We start from the raw sequence: 14,068 nt of genomic DNA, 5'->3' as shown, positions 1-14,068 counted from the left end.
AGGGTCTGCTTCTGCCCCTCTGCTTTGGAAGTCTGTCGTCCTGAGAGGACAGCACATCGTCCAGGAGGGGCTCTGTCTGTTCCCAGTGAGGATAATCACACCGAACTCTCAAGGTTATTGAAATGAACCAAGATACCGTAGGGGGAGACACCTCATTCAGTTCCTGGCAGGCGGCAATGATAAACATTCCTGTACTGTGGCTCCAGGTGGGGCTGAGTTGGGACGATATCAGTCAACAGAGATTCACTGAGCACCTACTATGTGCCAGGCACTAGGGATAGCACAGTGGGAAAGACGGGCACGATCCCCCTCTCGGGGAACGTGGAGTCTCAGGGGAGAAGGCAAACATTAACCAGACTGCGAAAGCTCCCGTCTGTGGTCTTGGGTCCATGGTCACCCGATGGGCCTCCCACTCCTGCTGCTGCACAGAAGACGTCCTCGGGAGGGGCGCCCTCGGGTCCCGCGGAGTCATCCCTTCCGGGAGAGGTGCTCGGGCGAGAGAGCACTGCGGTTCCTGCCCTAAGTCCCTGGCACCTCATCAAATGCCAGCTCAGCTTCCAGCTATGCACTCCCTCCCGGCCATCTCCTGTTTTGGTGTCCTCTGGGCTGCCCCTCCGGGTGTCCATGAGTCACAGAGCCGCTCCAGAAACTCCTGGTCCCGCTCCGGGCTGAGAAGAGAATTCCGTTCACAACAAACAAATTCCAGGGAAGCGGGAGCCCCAGCGGTTGACAACGCATACAAATGATTGCAGGTGCGGTGCCCTGGGTTTCATCCTCTCCTGCTCCCCTCTTGCCCTCTCAGCTGGGCCGGGGACCTGCTGGGTGACGTGGGCAGGTTCCCGCCCTCTTGCTGGTGTTGAGGGCTTCACGGTCTGCAACACTCTTAGGTGGTTCGAGGCGGCCTGACTGGGTTTAAACATCACCCAAGGGGCGCCTGGGTGGCTCAGTCGGTTAAGCGTCCGACTCTGGCTCAGGTCATGATCTCACGGTCCGTGAGTTCGAGCCCCGCGTCGGGCTCTGTGCTGACAGCTCAGAGCCTGGAGCCTGCTTCGGAGTCTGTGTCTCCCTCTCTCTCTGACTCTCCCTCGTTCATGCTCTGTCTCTCTCTGTCTCAAAAATAAATACATGTGTTTTTGTTTTTGTTTTTTAAAAGAAGGAATTCTTGAGATGCCTTTGGCACAAAAAAGGTGATTTGATTAAAGCACAGGGACAGGACCCGTGGGCGGGAAGAGCTGCACTGGGTTTATGAAGAGTGATTAGTTACATACTAGGGTGTTGGGAGAGGTAAAGGCACAAGGGAGGCTTCCAGAAGGACTGTGATGTGCTAACGAGGACTCCAAGATACCGGAGGGCCTTGCTATGAAGCTAAGGTTGTTTTCCCCCTAGTAGGGCATTATTGCGACAGTAGGGGGTTCCCGGAGAAAGGTTCTACTCTGTATTTGCCTCAAGGATGTGTCAATGGGCTGCAGGTCATAAGGAAATGTAATTTCACCTGCCATTTCCTTCTTGCCTTTGTTCCCCACATCACCATGGAGGGGAGGGTGATGTTGGGGCTCCAGGAAACAGGAGGCTATAGGTTTCTGTTGGTAAGATCGCCTTTTCCTCGATGGAGACTCCTGTCCTGCGATCTCTGTCAGTTAACCATTTGTTTCCTTTCCTTTCCTTTGCCCTGGGGCAGCCGGGAGTGCTGGAGAATGTCGCATGGATCCCACCCGGGGTGGGGGGTGTTGTTAACTCGTGCTTGGCCCTCAGCTTGCCTTATGCTCCCTCATCAAAGGCGTAGGGATGGCCAAGCGACGAGAGGGAAGAGACTTGAATCCCTAAATGACCTCACTGAGCAGAGACACCTGCCAACATTGGCCTACTGCCCACATTCAGACTGTTATGTGAAAGAAAAACACATTTCTATTTTAAGGCACTGTATTTGGGGGCCTCTGACATAGCAGCTTAGCCTAATATATATGCTAGCTAACGTAAGGCGTGGCTAGGTGCCTAATTATCTGCAGTGTGGTTTTATGCCGGATTCTGTTTAGATTTATGTTATTTATTGCTACCCTTACTCTAACAGAGATTGCTAAGACTTCTCAAGACATTATAGTAGACCTATTTCCCCTCTTTGGCTGATAATTTTGAATTCCTTTTCATTTTAAAACCAAGTATTTGTTTTTTTTTTTAATTTTTTTTCCCAACGTTTTTATTTATTTTTGGGACAGAGAGAGACAGAGCATGAACGGGGGAGGGGCAGAGAGAGAGGGAGACACAGAATCGGAAACAGGCTCCAGGCTCTGAGCCATCAGCCCAGAGCCCGACGCGGGGCTCGAACTCCCGGACCGCGAGATCGTGACCTGGCTGAAGTCGGACGCTTCACCGACTGCGCCACCCAAGCGCCCCGGAAGATATCACTCTTGACACGCCTGAGTACTTATTTGTATCAGGCAGTGGAAGTTATATCATCTGGTGGGTTCCCTTTATGCTTTGACTTCCAGGAAAGTTAGAGCCAGTTTAGTTAAACGCTCACTATAAACCTTTATCGCTATACGTTTCTTTTTATCGTACACTTCTTCCCGTATGTGTATTTCACGTCTGTTTGTTTTATTTTTTTGTATAAGATTTTTTAGATGGTTATTTATTTGAGAGAGAGCACGCGCAGAGGAGGGGCAGAGAGAGGAGACAGAGGATTCCAAGCGGGCTCCGCGGTGACAGCAGAAAGCCCCGTGCGGGGCTCGAACCCACAAACCGTGAGGACGTGACTTGGGCCGAAGCTGGACGTGTAACCGACTGAGCAGCCCAGGGGCCCCACGTTTGTTTGTTAGGAGGTTCACTGCTCCTACTGTCACACCCCTGGGTGCCTTGTCCATGCCCTTCCTCTGTCATCTGTGTCCTTTCCCCTCTTTCCCTGAGCTCCTGCTTTCCCAATGACTCAATGAAGTGTTTTCTCTGTGCACCGGTGGCCTTCCATACAGAGCACTCCCCTCGGACTTCTGTTGGAACTTCTGGCACCCTGAATTTGCTTTCGCAGTTTGACGTCCCTGCTGGAGTGTGACCATTGTGACCCTCACCGCTGGTCGTGCCTTTCACACGTAAGGGTGAATTTGCCCCAGACCAATTCGCTGTAAGTTAGTCTCTTGCGAAACCCCCCGGACACAAGGTAAAGCCAAGAGCTTAAAGCAATCCATTCTGGTAGAGTCGTCGGGTGGCCCGAAGCTATAACGGTACGACTTCAGTTCCAGCCCCCGATAATGACATAGGAGGGGCTGGTGCCCTTCAAAGCATGGAGGCTGAGATGGCAGGGCTGACTTGGAACCAGACCCATACCAGGCCTCATGGTGGATCCTAGCTTCTATCAGGCTGGGGAAGGAGCCTGTGTCCCACTAATCATGCAGCTTAAAAGCCATAGCCTGAGGACAGGGTCCGTTCCTCTCCCAGATTCTGATGTCCCCTGCTACTGCTCCACGAGTCCCCTCCGTGGACAGGCTCCAGCAGGCCATGGCTGTCTGGCCGTTCATCCTGCTTCCCTGACACCCTGGGCCCCCCTTCTTCCCTTAGTCATGGAACCTCATGAGTGTTTTGGCACACGTGGCTGCCGGAGAGGGATTATTTTTCCCAGGTACTCTTGCAGCCCATATGACAATAGGACCAAGAGTTAGCCGATGGAGTGTAGACAGAAGTGATGTGTGCATTTCCAGATCACATTTTTTTTAAAGTTTTTTAATCTTTATTTATTTTTGAAAGAGAGACAGAGAGAGAGAGAAAGAAAGCGGGGGAGCGACAAAGAGAGAGGGAGACACAGAATCTGAAGCAGGCTCCCGTCTCTGAGCTGTCAGCACAGAACTCGACGCGGGGCTCGAACTCACGAACCGTGAGATCATGACCTGAGCCGAAGTCGGACGCTCAACCGACTGAGCCACCCAGGCGCCCCTACATTTTTTTTTTTTTTAATTAGGAAATTGTGTGCCTCCACACCACCCAGCCCCATCTCTGCTTCCTGTGGGCTGGAATGTGGAGTGACAATATGAGGAAATTTTGACCATGGCCCAAAGATAACAGCCTAGGGTAGGACAAAACGATGAGCTAGGAAGGCCTTGAGTGCTGGAATGTTCTGTACCTCCATCTGGGGGGTAGCTTCACGGATGTGTACATGTGTAAGAATTGATTGAGCTACCCTCTGAATATTTCCAAACTGTATTTTACAGAAGTTATGTCACAGCAAAAAAAAAAAAAAAAAAAGAGAGAGAGAGAGAGAGGGGGAGAGGGGGGTGGGGAACCTGGTTCCCTGAATGACCTCATGGAGTAGAATTTACCTGTCGCTGGTCCCACGGCAGTGAGGCCACCCTGGCTGGAGACCAGGCCACAGGACTCTATTAGGACCATTCACGAGGCCTTACAGAATGAGCGGTAAACCGCCAAGGAGGCCGAGGGTGGGAGCGGGGATCATTCTAGATAGCAGGAGTGAAGGCCCAGAGGGGAGAAAGCATGGACGTTTTCGCGTGGTGTAACTAAAGCCCTGGGTGTGCGTGGCGTGAGGGTCACGGGGGCAAGGGCATGTCCTGGGGGGCCTCCCTTTGACGGCAAAACCCGAAGGTGGAGGGAGGTTCAGTCATCTGTCCTCTGACGTCCCTGCTGACATCATTCATTCCTTTGTTCTTTCACTGAGCAGGAACGAGGTTCTCCGTGGGACCTGGCGGTGGGCCTGTGGGACAGAGCACCCTCCCTGGAGGGGCACCAAGGCTGTATGGACCCCCCTCGGCCCCCTTATTCTGGGTCATCTCCCTGAGGTACCACAGATAAGGCCCGAAGATCCCCCTTTCCCAAAGAGCCTTTTCCCGGAACGCTGATGTTTTGTTTTGGTTTGTTTTGTTTTTTTGCGGAAAAAAGTTCTGGGGTAAAATCAACTGAGAAAGTGGGTTGGCTTCTTCCTCCTTGGAAATTCTTGCAGGTCCGCTTCTTAAAATCTCTGGGAGGTAAAGAATATTTAAAATTTTGTGTATGAGCTTCCCAGGCCCGCCGTCACAAAGTCCCACAGCCCAGGGGGGTGGTGAAAACAACAGAAACTTATTCTCTTATTGTTCTGGAAGCTGGAAGTCCCGAAGGAAGGTGCAGGCCGGGCCGAGCTGGTGGTGAGAGCGGTTCACCTGGGGACTGAGGTGACCCCACAGGAGGCCTCCTGGGGCAGAAAGGGCAGTTCTGGGTTCCTCCTTGAGGCCTGGGGGTGCGGACAGGGAAGGCCCACAGGAGCCAGCTTTTCCAGGACTGTACCACAGGAGGCTTTCAGGCCTGCCCGGGGGAGAGGGGGACACGACGAACGCGGGGTGCAGCGGAATTTGGGTCCAGGTTACCCTCTCCACCTCACCACCCGTCAGAGCCAAGAAGCTGCGGAAACGCAGCATCTGTGGGTCCCGGCTCCTGTCACACCTGGGCCTGTGCCACCTCGCAGGCTCCAGGGGCTGATGTGGGTGGCGTTTTCACATCTCCTGAGCTAGTTTATGGAAAGCACTCAAAATAAACCCCACGTCTATAAACAAGTTTCCTTCCTGCTTATCAATTTTCCCCTCGGCTGGGCTTTGCAATTACGTACGTCACGCCCACCTCACGCCCTCCCCCCCCCCCCCCCCACTTTGTTGCCTCCTGGGAGAAGATTAAGGAAAATTTACCATTTTCTCCGTGGTAAAAAAAACACAGGATTCAAGTTCAGGGCTTGCCACCGACCTGCTGTGTGACCTTCGGCATAGACTCTCACTCCCATCTTTGCCTTGATAAAATGGAAGCCATGATACCACCAGCCCTGCCGACCTTCCTCACCGCCATCCTGTGCCAGGGACTATTATAGAAGCAGTGACTCTCAAAGTTCCTCGTCAGGTGCAATGCACGAAATGTACCGTGCAAGTGCGTTATATATCTTTATTTATAGCTCTTTCTATACAAAAATATGGTACTTAGTCATGTATTAATCAGAAGAAATTTAGCATAAAAGTGTTTCCTTTCTCTCTTTTAAGGATAAACTTTTAGAAGGAAAAAGTAAAAGGAAACATTCTCTGAATACGGTAGGAAGAAGAATGCATCTTTTTTTTTTTTAATGTTTATTTATTTTCGAGAGAGAGAGGAGAGAGAGAGAGAGAGGGACAGAGCGTGAGTGGGGGAGGGGCAGAGGGAGAGGGAGACGAGAGAATCCGAAGCAGGCTCCGGGCTCCGAGCTGTCAGCACAGAGCCCGACGCCGGGCTCGAACCCACGAACGGTGAGATCGTGACCTGGGCCCAAGTCGGACGCGTAACCCACGGAGCCACGCCGATGCCCCAGAAGAACACATCTTTTAGGTCAGGTTTATTGGGAATGTAAAGGACCTATCCTAAAATTGGGGCGTGCGGTTTTGGGAGATTTGCCAATTACGTCCAGTCGTGCAAACATCATCCCAATCGGGACGGAGTATTTGTGTCCTCCCCAAAGTGGACCGGGTCCCCTCTGAAGCCAGTCACACCTCCCCTCCCCCAGCCCCTGGCAACCTCAGGTTGGATTTCCGCCCTTAGAGTTCTACTCTCTCTAAACAGCATATCCGTGAGATCATATAGGAGCTCTTCCTGTTTGACTTCTTTCTCTCCACCTGACGCTTCTAACATTCATCCGGGTTGTTGAACGTGTCAGGGGTTCATTCCTTTCGCCTGCTGAGGCCACGGTAGGATGCAACCCACCGTTGTTTATCTACTCACGCGCTGGCGGACGTTTGGGTTGTCTCCAGCTTGGACTTATGACAAATACAGCTTCTGGGAGCATCCATGTACCACTCCTTCTATGGCCATGCTTTCCTTTCTTTTGGATAAATACCTCGATGGGGGGATGACTGGATCATCCGGTAGGAGTATGTGTAACTTTTTGAGACACTGTCACACTGTCGTCCACAGTGATAATATTGTCAAGATATATATATATATATATATATATATATATATATATATATATATTTAACTTTAGCTGTCCCCCCAGGTGTGTGGTGATGTCTCCTCGTGGTTTTAATTTGTATTTCCATAATGACTAATGATACTGAGCATCTTTTTTTTTTAATACTTATTTATTCCTGAGAGAGAGAGAGACAGACAGAGCACGAGCGGGGGAGGGGCAGAGAGAGAGAGGGAGACACAGAATCCGAAGCACGCTCCAGGCTCGGAGCTGTCAGCACAGAGCCTGACGTGGGACTTGAACCCACGAACTGCAGATCAGTTTTAGGAGAATTGACATATTAATAAGATTGAGTCTTCTTTTTTTTTTAACGTTTATTTTTGAGAGAGAGAGAGAGACAGAGACAGAATGTGAGCGGGGGAGGAGCAGAGGGAGAGGGAGACACGGAATCGGAAGCAGGCTCCAGGCTCTGAACTGTCCGCACGGCTGACGCGAGACCATGACCTGAGCCAAAGTCAGACGCTTAACCGACTGAGCCACCCAGGTGCCCCTAAAATTGAGTCTTCTGATCCAGGAACACGACATATACATTTATTTAGGTCTTCTTTGATTTCACTTAGCTTTGTATAGTTTTCAGCAAACAGAAAACTACATATTTAAAAAACTGTCTTACCAAATATTTCATGCTTTTGGTTCTATTCTAAATAAATGTATTTATTTGTATTATATAGGAATACTTCTATATTCCTATTTCCAATTGCTCATTGCTAGTATATAGAAACATGGTGGACTTTCATACCCTGATCTTATGTCCTGTGACCTGGCTAAGCGAGTAGCTTTTGGTGTGGATTCTTCATGGTTTTCTAGATAGACGAGCCCATCCTCTGTAAATGAAGGCAATTTACTTTCTTTCCAATGTGTATCCCTCCACCTCTTCCTCCTCCTCCTCTTCCACATGTTTCCTCCTCTTGCAGTGGCTTGGCCTCCTTGAACGTGAGCAGTGACAGCAGACATTCTCACCCTGTTCCAGATCCTTGGGAGAATACATCCCATATTTCACCATTAAGGAGGATGTCCACTGTAGGCTTTTCATGGATGCCCTTTATCAGATGGAGACATCTCTTCGTTTCCTGGTTTGCTGATCTATTTATTTGTTTTTGCAGACTTTTTTTTTAATGACTTTTAAACATTGTTACTTATTTTTAATTTTTTTTAGAAGGTCTGATTGGCTTTATTAAGTGATTCATGAATCAAGCCGCGTCCCAATCTAGCAAGTAGAGGGGAGCTTGTAACACTCTTCCCTTTTTTTTTTTTAAAATATATATGCATTTTTTTAATGTTTATTTATTTCTGAGAGAAAGGGAGACAGAGCACGAGCAAGGAAGGGGCAGAGAGAGAGGGAGACATAGAATCAGAATCAGGCTCCAGGCTCTGAGCTGTCAGCACTGAGCCTGACACGGGGCTCGAACCCATGACCCGTGAGATCGTGACCTGAGCTGAAGTCGGACGCTTAACCGACTGAGCCACCCCGACGCCCCCTAGACTTTTCTTAAAGAGCAGTTTTAGGTTTATAACTAAACTGAGAAGAAGGGGGGGTCACCTGGGTGGCTCAGTCAGTTAAGTGTCTGACTCCTGATTTTGGCTTAGTCACGATCTCACGGTTCATGGGTTCAAGCCCCGCATTGGGCTGCACGCTGACAGCGTAGAACCTGCTTGGGATTCTCTCTCTCTCTCTCTCTCTCTCTCTCCCTCTCTCACTGTCCCTCCCTGAGTTTGTGCACGTGCTCTCTCTCTCTCAAAAATAAATGAACTTAAAAAAAATACATTGAGAAGATACGGAGATTTCCCATATAATCTCTGCCCCCACGTGTGTTCAGCCTCCTCCATGATCAACACCACTCAGCAGAATAGAATTCTTTTTTCACCAAGAACCTACACTGACCTATTATAATCACCTGAAGTGTCATAGTTTATCTTAGGATTTACTCTTGACGTTGTACATTCTATGAGTTTGGGCAAATGTACAGGAACCTGTAACCATCCTTGTATCGTATGGAATATTTTCGTATTAAAAATCCTAAAAATCCTCTATTTTCTGCTGATCCGTCTCTCCTCCCTCACCCCCGGCAACCGCTGATCTTTTCATTGTCCCCGTTGTTTGTTTTTTTCCAGAATGCCATACAGTTGGAATGATACAGGGTGTAGCCTTTTCTTTCTTTTTTTTTTTTTCAATGTTTATTTATTTTTGGGACAGAGAGAGACAGAGCATGAACAGGGGAGGGTCAGAGAGAGAGGGAGACACAGAATCAGAAACAGGCTCCAGGCTCTGAGCCATCAGCCCAGAGCCTGACGCGGGGCTCGAACTCACGGACCGCGAGATCGTGACCTGGCTGAAGTCGGACGCTTAACCGACTGCGCCACCCAGGCGCCCCGGGTGTAGCCTTTTCAATTTGACTTCTTTCACTTAGCAAGATGCATGTAGGGTCCCTCCGTGTCTGTTCATGGCTTCATAGCTCGTTTTCTTTTCAATGCGGATGAACCGCAGTCTACTTTTCCACTCACCTACCGTAGAGCATCGCGATTGCTTCCAAGCTTCGGCAATTATGAACAGAGATGCTATAAACATCCACGTGCGGGTTTTATGTGGCCACGTGCTCTCAATTCCTTTGGGTAAATACCCAGGAGCACGATTCCTGGATGTTAGGGGAAGGATGTGTTTCGTTTGTGCTGCCGAACTGTCTCCCAAAGTGGCCCCGCCATATTGCATTCCCAGCAGTAAGAATAAAAATTCCCGTGTCTCCACATCCCTACCAGCATTTGCTACTGTTAGTGCGTTGGATTTTGATCCTTCTAATGGGTGTGGTGATGTCCCATTGTGGCTTTAATTGACGATTCTTTAATGACATACGATGTTAAGAATCTTCCCTTGTGCTTATCTGCCATCGGTATAACTTCTTCGGTGAGATGTCTGTCCAGGTCTTTTGCCCACGGGTTTTCATGGACCCCAGGATTGCTTGGGGGGCATCACTGAGTGTTCTTTCACGAACGGCACACCTGATGTGGGGGTCATAGACCAGAGGAGGCCCCGGGGGGGGGGGCGGGCGGGGAGCGGTGAGGCAGAGGTTGTGCTGTGCGTGGCCTGCCTACAGGAGGAGCCCACGGACGCCAGGCCGTGATGCCCGAAGACAGGTGTCTACCTTCTCTTTGTTGAGCACCCCATGTGACACGAGCAGCCCTCACACACAGACGTCCTACTAGGGAGGATAAGGGGAAAGGGAAGAATCTGAATTTGGCTAACTATCCAGAAGAATCAAAGTTTAAAATCAGAAGTGAGGGGGTGAAGTTAAATTTGAATTTCCCCCCACTGTCGTCAACAGAAAAGACTGGCGAGAGGCTCAAGACGTTGGTAGGGCCATGCTCTCTCCGAAAGTGCTGGGGATGGAGGTATCCCAGGCCTCTCTCTCAGCCTCTGGCAGCCTCGGGTGGTCCTTGCGTTACAGAGGCATGATTCCAATCCTCTGTCTTCACAGCGTCTTCTCCTCGTGTCTCTTCACGTTGCCCTTCCTCTGTGTGTGTCTGTCTCTGTCCAAATTTCCATCTTCTCTAAGGACACCTCTCCTATTGGATTAGGGACCACCCCAGTGACCTTAAAATCTGCAAAGACCTGGGGCGCCTGGGTGGCGCAGTCGGTTAAGCGTCCGACTTCAGCCAGGTCACGATCTCGCGGTCCGTGAGTTCGAGCCCCGCGTCGGGCTCTGGGCTGATGGCTCAGAGCCTGGAGCCTGTTTCCGATTCTGTGTCTCCCTCTCTCTCTGCCCCTCCCCCGTTCATGCTCTGTCTCTCTCTGTCCCGAAAATAAATAAACGTTGAAAAAAAAAAATTAAAAAAAAAAATCTGCAAAGACCTATTTCTCTCTCTCTCTTTTAAATATTTATTTACTTATTGGGAGAGTGCACGCAGGGGAGGGGCAGAGAGAGGGGGAGAGAGGATCTGAAGCAGGCTCTGCACAGACAGGCTGACGGCGGTGAGCCCGACGCGGGGCTCCAGCTCACAAACCGCAAGACCACGACCTGAGCCGAAGTCGGACGCTCAACCCACCGAGCCCCCCGGGCGCCCCAGCAGAGACCTGTTTCTAAATAAGGTTACTTTCTAAGACACTGGGAGGGAGGACTTCTTCAACATACCTTATTTGGGGGATACAGGTGGATCCATAGCGTCCACCTCCCACGGAGTTAGGGCTCTCAGGACGCTCTTTGGCTGCCCTACACGGCAGAATCTCAGGAGTCCAACTGCATTGTCAGCGCACGGCTCGTCACCGTCGAAAGGGACAGCTGTGAAAACTGTAAGGAGCACTGGCCTTGGGAGGCCCAAGTCCCGGTTTGCCATGTAGTAACTGGGTGGCCTTGGGCAAGTCCTGTCACTTGCTGCACTTACTTTCATTACCTGTAAAACCAGAATCACCATCTGTCCTAGTCGCTGAGACGGCCATAACAAAATACCATAGCCTCGGGGGCTTAAACAACAGAAGTTTGTTTTCTCACAGTTGTGGAGGCTGGAAGTCCAAGGTCAAGGTGCCGCTGATTTGGTTTCTGCGGAGCGTTCTCTCCCTGGCTTGCCGACTGCCACCTTCCTGCTGTGTCCTCACATTTCAGTGGTGGGGGGGGGGGGAGAGAGAGAGAGCGAGAGAGAGCAAATTCTTTGATGTCTGGTCTTATAAGAACACTAATTCTTAGGAGCAGGACCCTACCTTTATGGTCTCATTGAATCTTAATGACTTCCTTAGAAGCCCCATCCCCAAAGACAGCCACCACCGGGAGTTAAGACTTCACATATGAATCCGTGGTAGAGGGGACACAAACGTTCAGCCACGGCCCACCTCTTCCAGTGTCATTAAGAGGGTTAAAGTCGATGCTGAAGGTTACCGTGAGCACAAGGCCTTGAAGAAACTAATAAAAGAGCACTACCTTCCCTGGATTGTCTCCACGATAGGAGATTATTTCTCCCTTATGTGGCCAGATCTTTATAGTGGGTGAGCCCCATACCCTCAAAAATACATGGGCTTGCTGAGAAAGGAACACAGAGCCCCAGAGGCTGCAGAAGCTACTGACTTGGGAAATACCAAAAGGACCTGACTTCACAAAACCCTCATCGACGCCCACCGTGCGTCTGGGGACACGTGGCGACGACACTGGAGAGCAGGGAAGCAGTGTGCCTGGGGCAAGAGAATGACATTTGTAGGTAAGGCATGGAAGGTCTTTCCCAATCCCGTCAGGAACGATCATATCTCCATCTCCACTTTCCGTCCCGTGGGCCGGTATTAGGCTCATGCTAATCATCTCATGGGAAGGAGAATGGGAATGAGCATTTGTTGAGTACCTGCTGTATGCTCAGAGATTTCACCCACATGATGGTTTTCAGTTCATTTACTCGACTTGGAAGTTTGCTGGTGAGACATCCAAGGCTTCAGAAGACACAGCTGGTGAGTGGCAGGGCTGGGCTTTGAACCTGGGTCTGTCTGACTTCACAGTGCTTTGAAGGCAGGGGTCCGGCCACAGTTTTAAGCAGATTGCTCTTTGAAGGTTACCTAAGCTATGTCCTTATGGGTGTATATGAGGTCCTTGACGGCGGGGATCTCATCAGATTCATTTACACCTTCTCAACAGCACCCAGCACAGTACAAGGAGGTGGTGGGGGGCGGGGGGCTTGGAAATGTTCGGTGGAGCCATGGTGGATGGGTAGTGCCTGGATCAATATCAATATACATATTGATATGATATATCAATATCCTCCCCATGAGAGTCCTGCCAGCAATCTTTACCCCCCAAGGGTCCCCACATCACAGGCTGGACCATGGCTCTAAGGGCTCAATCCTCTCCTCTTGAAGAGGAAAGAAAATGGCGGTGGGGTGGAGAAATGGCTTTCCTGGTATCCCTTGAGTCCCAGACCTGAAGCTGTCTTGTCCCAACTTCTCAGGCCTTGAGTCTGCTCTTGACGGAGGCCGACCCTCATTGGCTTTCTCGTGCATGGGGTGGGGGGGTGGGGTGGGGGGGAAGGGTTAGGAAAGGGCTCGGCACCCACAGTCCGAGAATTGTTGAGCGACCCCTTCAGAAACCAGCATGGCTGTGTCAGAGGGGCGCGCTTCTCAGCCTTGTCCTGCTTACGGAGATTTGGGTGTTTGGCTACGCTCATTTAAAAAGTCCAGGGGCACCTGAGTGGCTCAGCCGGTTAAGCATCCGACTTCGGCTCAGGTCACGATCTCGCAGTTTGTGGATTCGAGCCCTGCGTCGGGCCCTGCGCTGACGGCTCGGAGCCCGGAGACTGCTTCGGATTCTGTGTCTCCCTCTCTGTCTCTGCCCCACTTGCACTCTGTCTCTCTCTCTCACAAATAAATAAACATGAAAAAATAAAATAAAGTTCTGTTTAAAAAAAAAAAATAAATAAAAAGTCCACATACCCCAGGAGACGGGCAACAGAGTGCTCCGGAGCTCAAACGGCTGATGTTTGCAAAAGTCAGATGCTGGGTAAGTCAACAGCGCTCCCATTTAAAACCCATCAAAATCAAGGTCCATCTGTTAAGCCGCTTATTTGGCACAGAGGGCTGCCACGACTACAAATGAAATGCTCGCTCCTGATGATGGCTTCCGGAGGCCCATCATTCTGCTCACTGCTAAGAACCCCCTGGTTTAACCCCTCGTCCTTCCTTCGCTGCTCGGTTCCCTTTGCCTTTCTTCGTCTCGAGCGCTTCTCAGAGCTGTTGTGGGACCCAATGAGCTGGTGGGGTGACCGCTTCATTAAAGATTAAGCTATCTGTCTGAGGGATTATCGCTTCCGTGATGTAACTCTTGCTTTGCAAGGTAGTTTTTCCTCATATTTACACCCTCCCTCTCCAAGAGGACTGTCATGACTTCAGGGCAGGCATCGTCTCTAATCAGGCCTCCGCTGCCTTGCACACAGTGTTTGATTAATATTTGCAGTTAATATTTGCGGTTTGAGGGTGTGTGTGCGAATGTGCGTGTGTGTGTGTGCACGCATGCGCATATGCATATATGCGCGTGTGTGCACCTGTGCGAGGTCCCTGGCGATGGAACGATTAAGGAGCCAACCCCAGGGAGGCAGTCAGCAGCGGGTTTTAAAGCCCAGCTGCTTGGGGCAAGGGGTGGGGGGTGGGGGGGGGTGGTT

At 50.5% G+C, this 14,068-nt stretch overlaps 1 long non-coding RNA gene across 3 annotated transcripts; it reads left to right on the top strand.

Annotated features, from left to right (window-relative positions):
* Positions 1-470: 470 nt before the first annotated feature.
* LOC123579780 lies at positions 471-4,904 on the top strand. Of its 3 annotated transcripts, none has more exons than XR_006702946.1 (3): positions 471-752; positions 3,020-3,112; positions 4,658-4,904. It is a non-coding gene; the product is annotated as an uncharacterized LOC123579780 (long non-coding RNA). The 3 variants fall into 3 exon arrangements; XR_006702948.1 differs by having other exon boundaries at positions 2,964-3,080; XR_006702947.1 differs by having other exon boundaries at positions 2,964-3,112.
* Positions 4,905-14,068: the final 9,164 nt, after the last annotated feature.

This window comes from Leopardus geoffroyi, chromosome A3 (genome assembly GCF_018350155.1).
Source record: "Leopardus geoffroyi isolate Oge1 chromosome A3, O.geoffroyi_Oge1_pat1.0, whole genome shotgun sequence".
Classification (NCBI taxonomy): domain Eukaryota; kingdom Metazoa; phylum Chordata; class Mammalia; order Carnivora; family Felidae; genus Leopardus; species Leopardus geoffroyi.
Note: the sequence above shows the minus strand (reverse complement) of the source record. Positions and strands in the feature narration are given on the sequence as shown.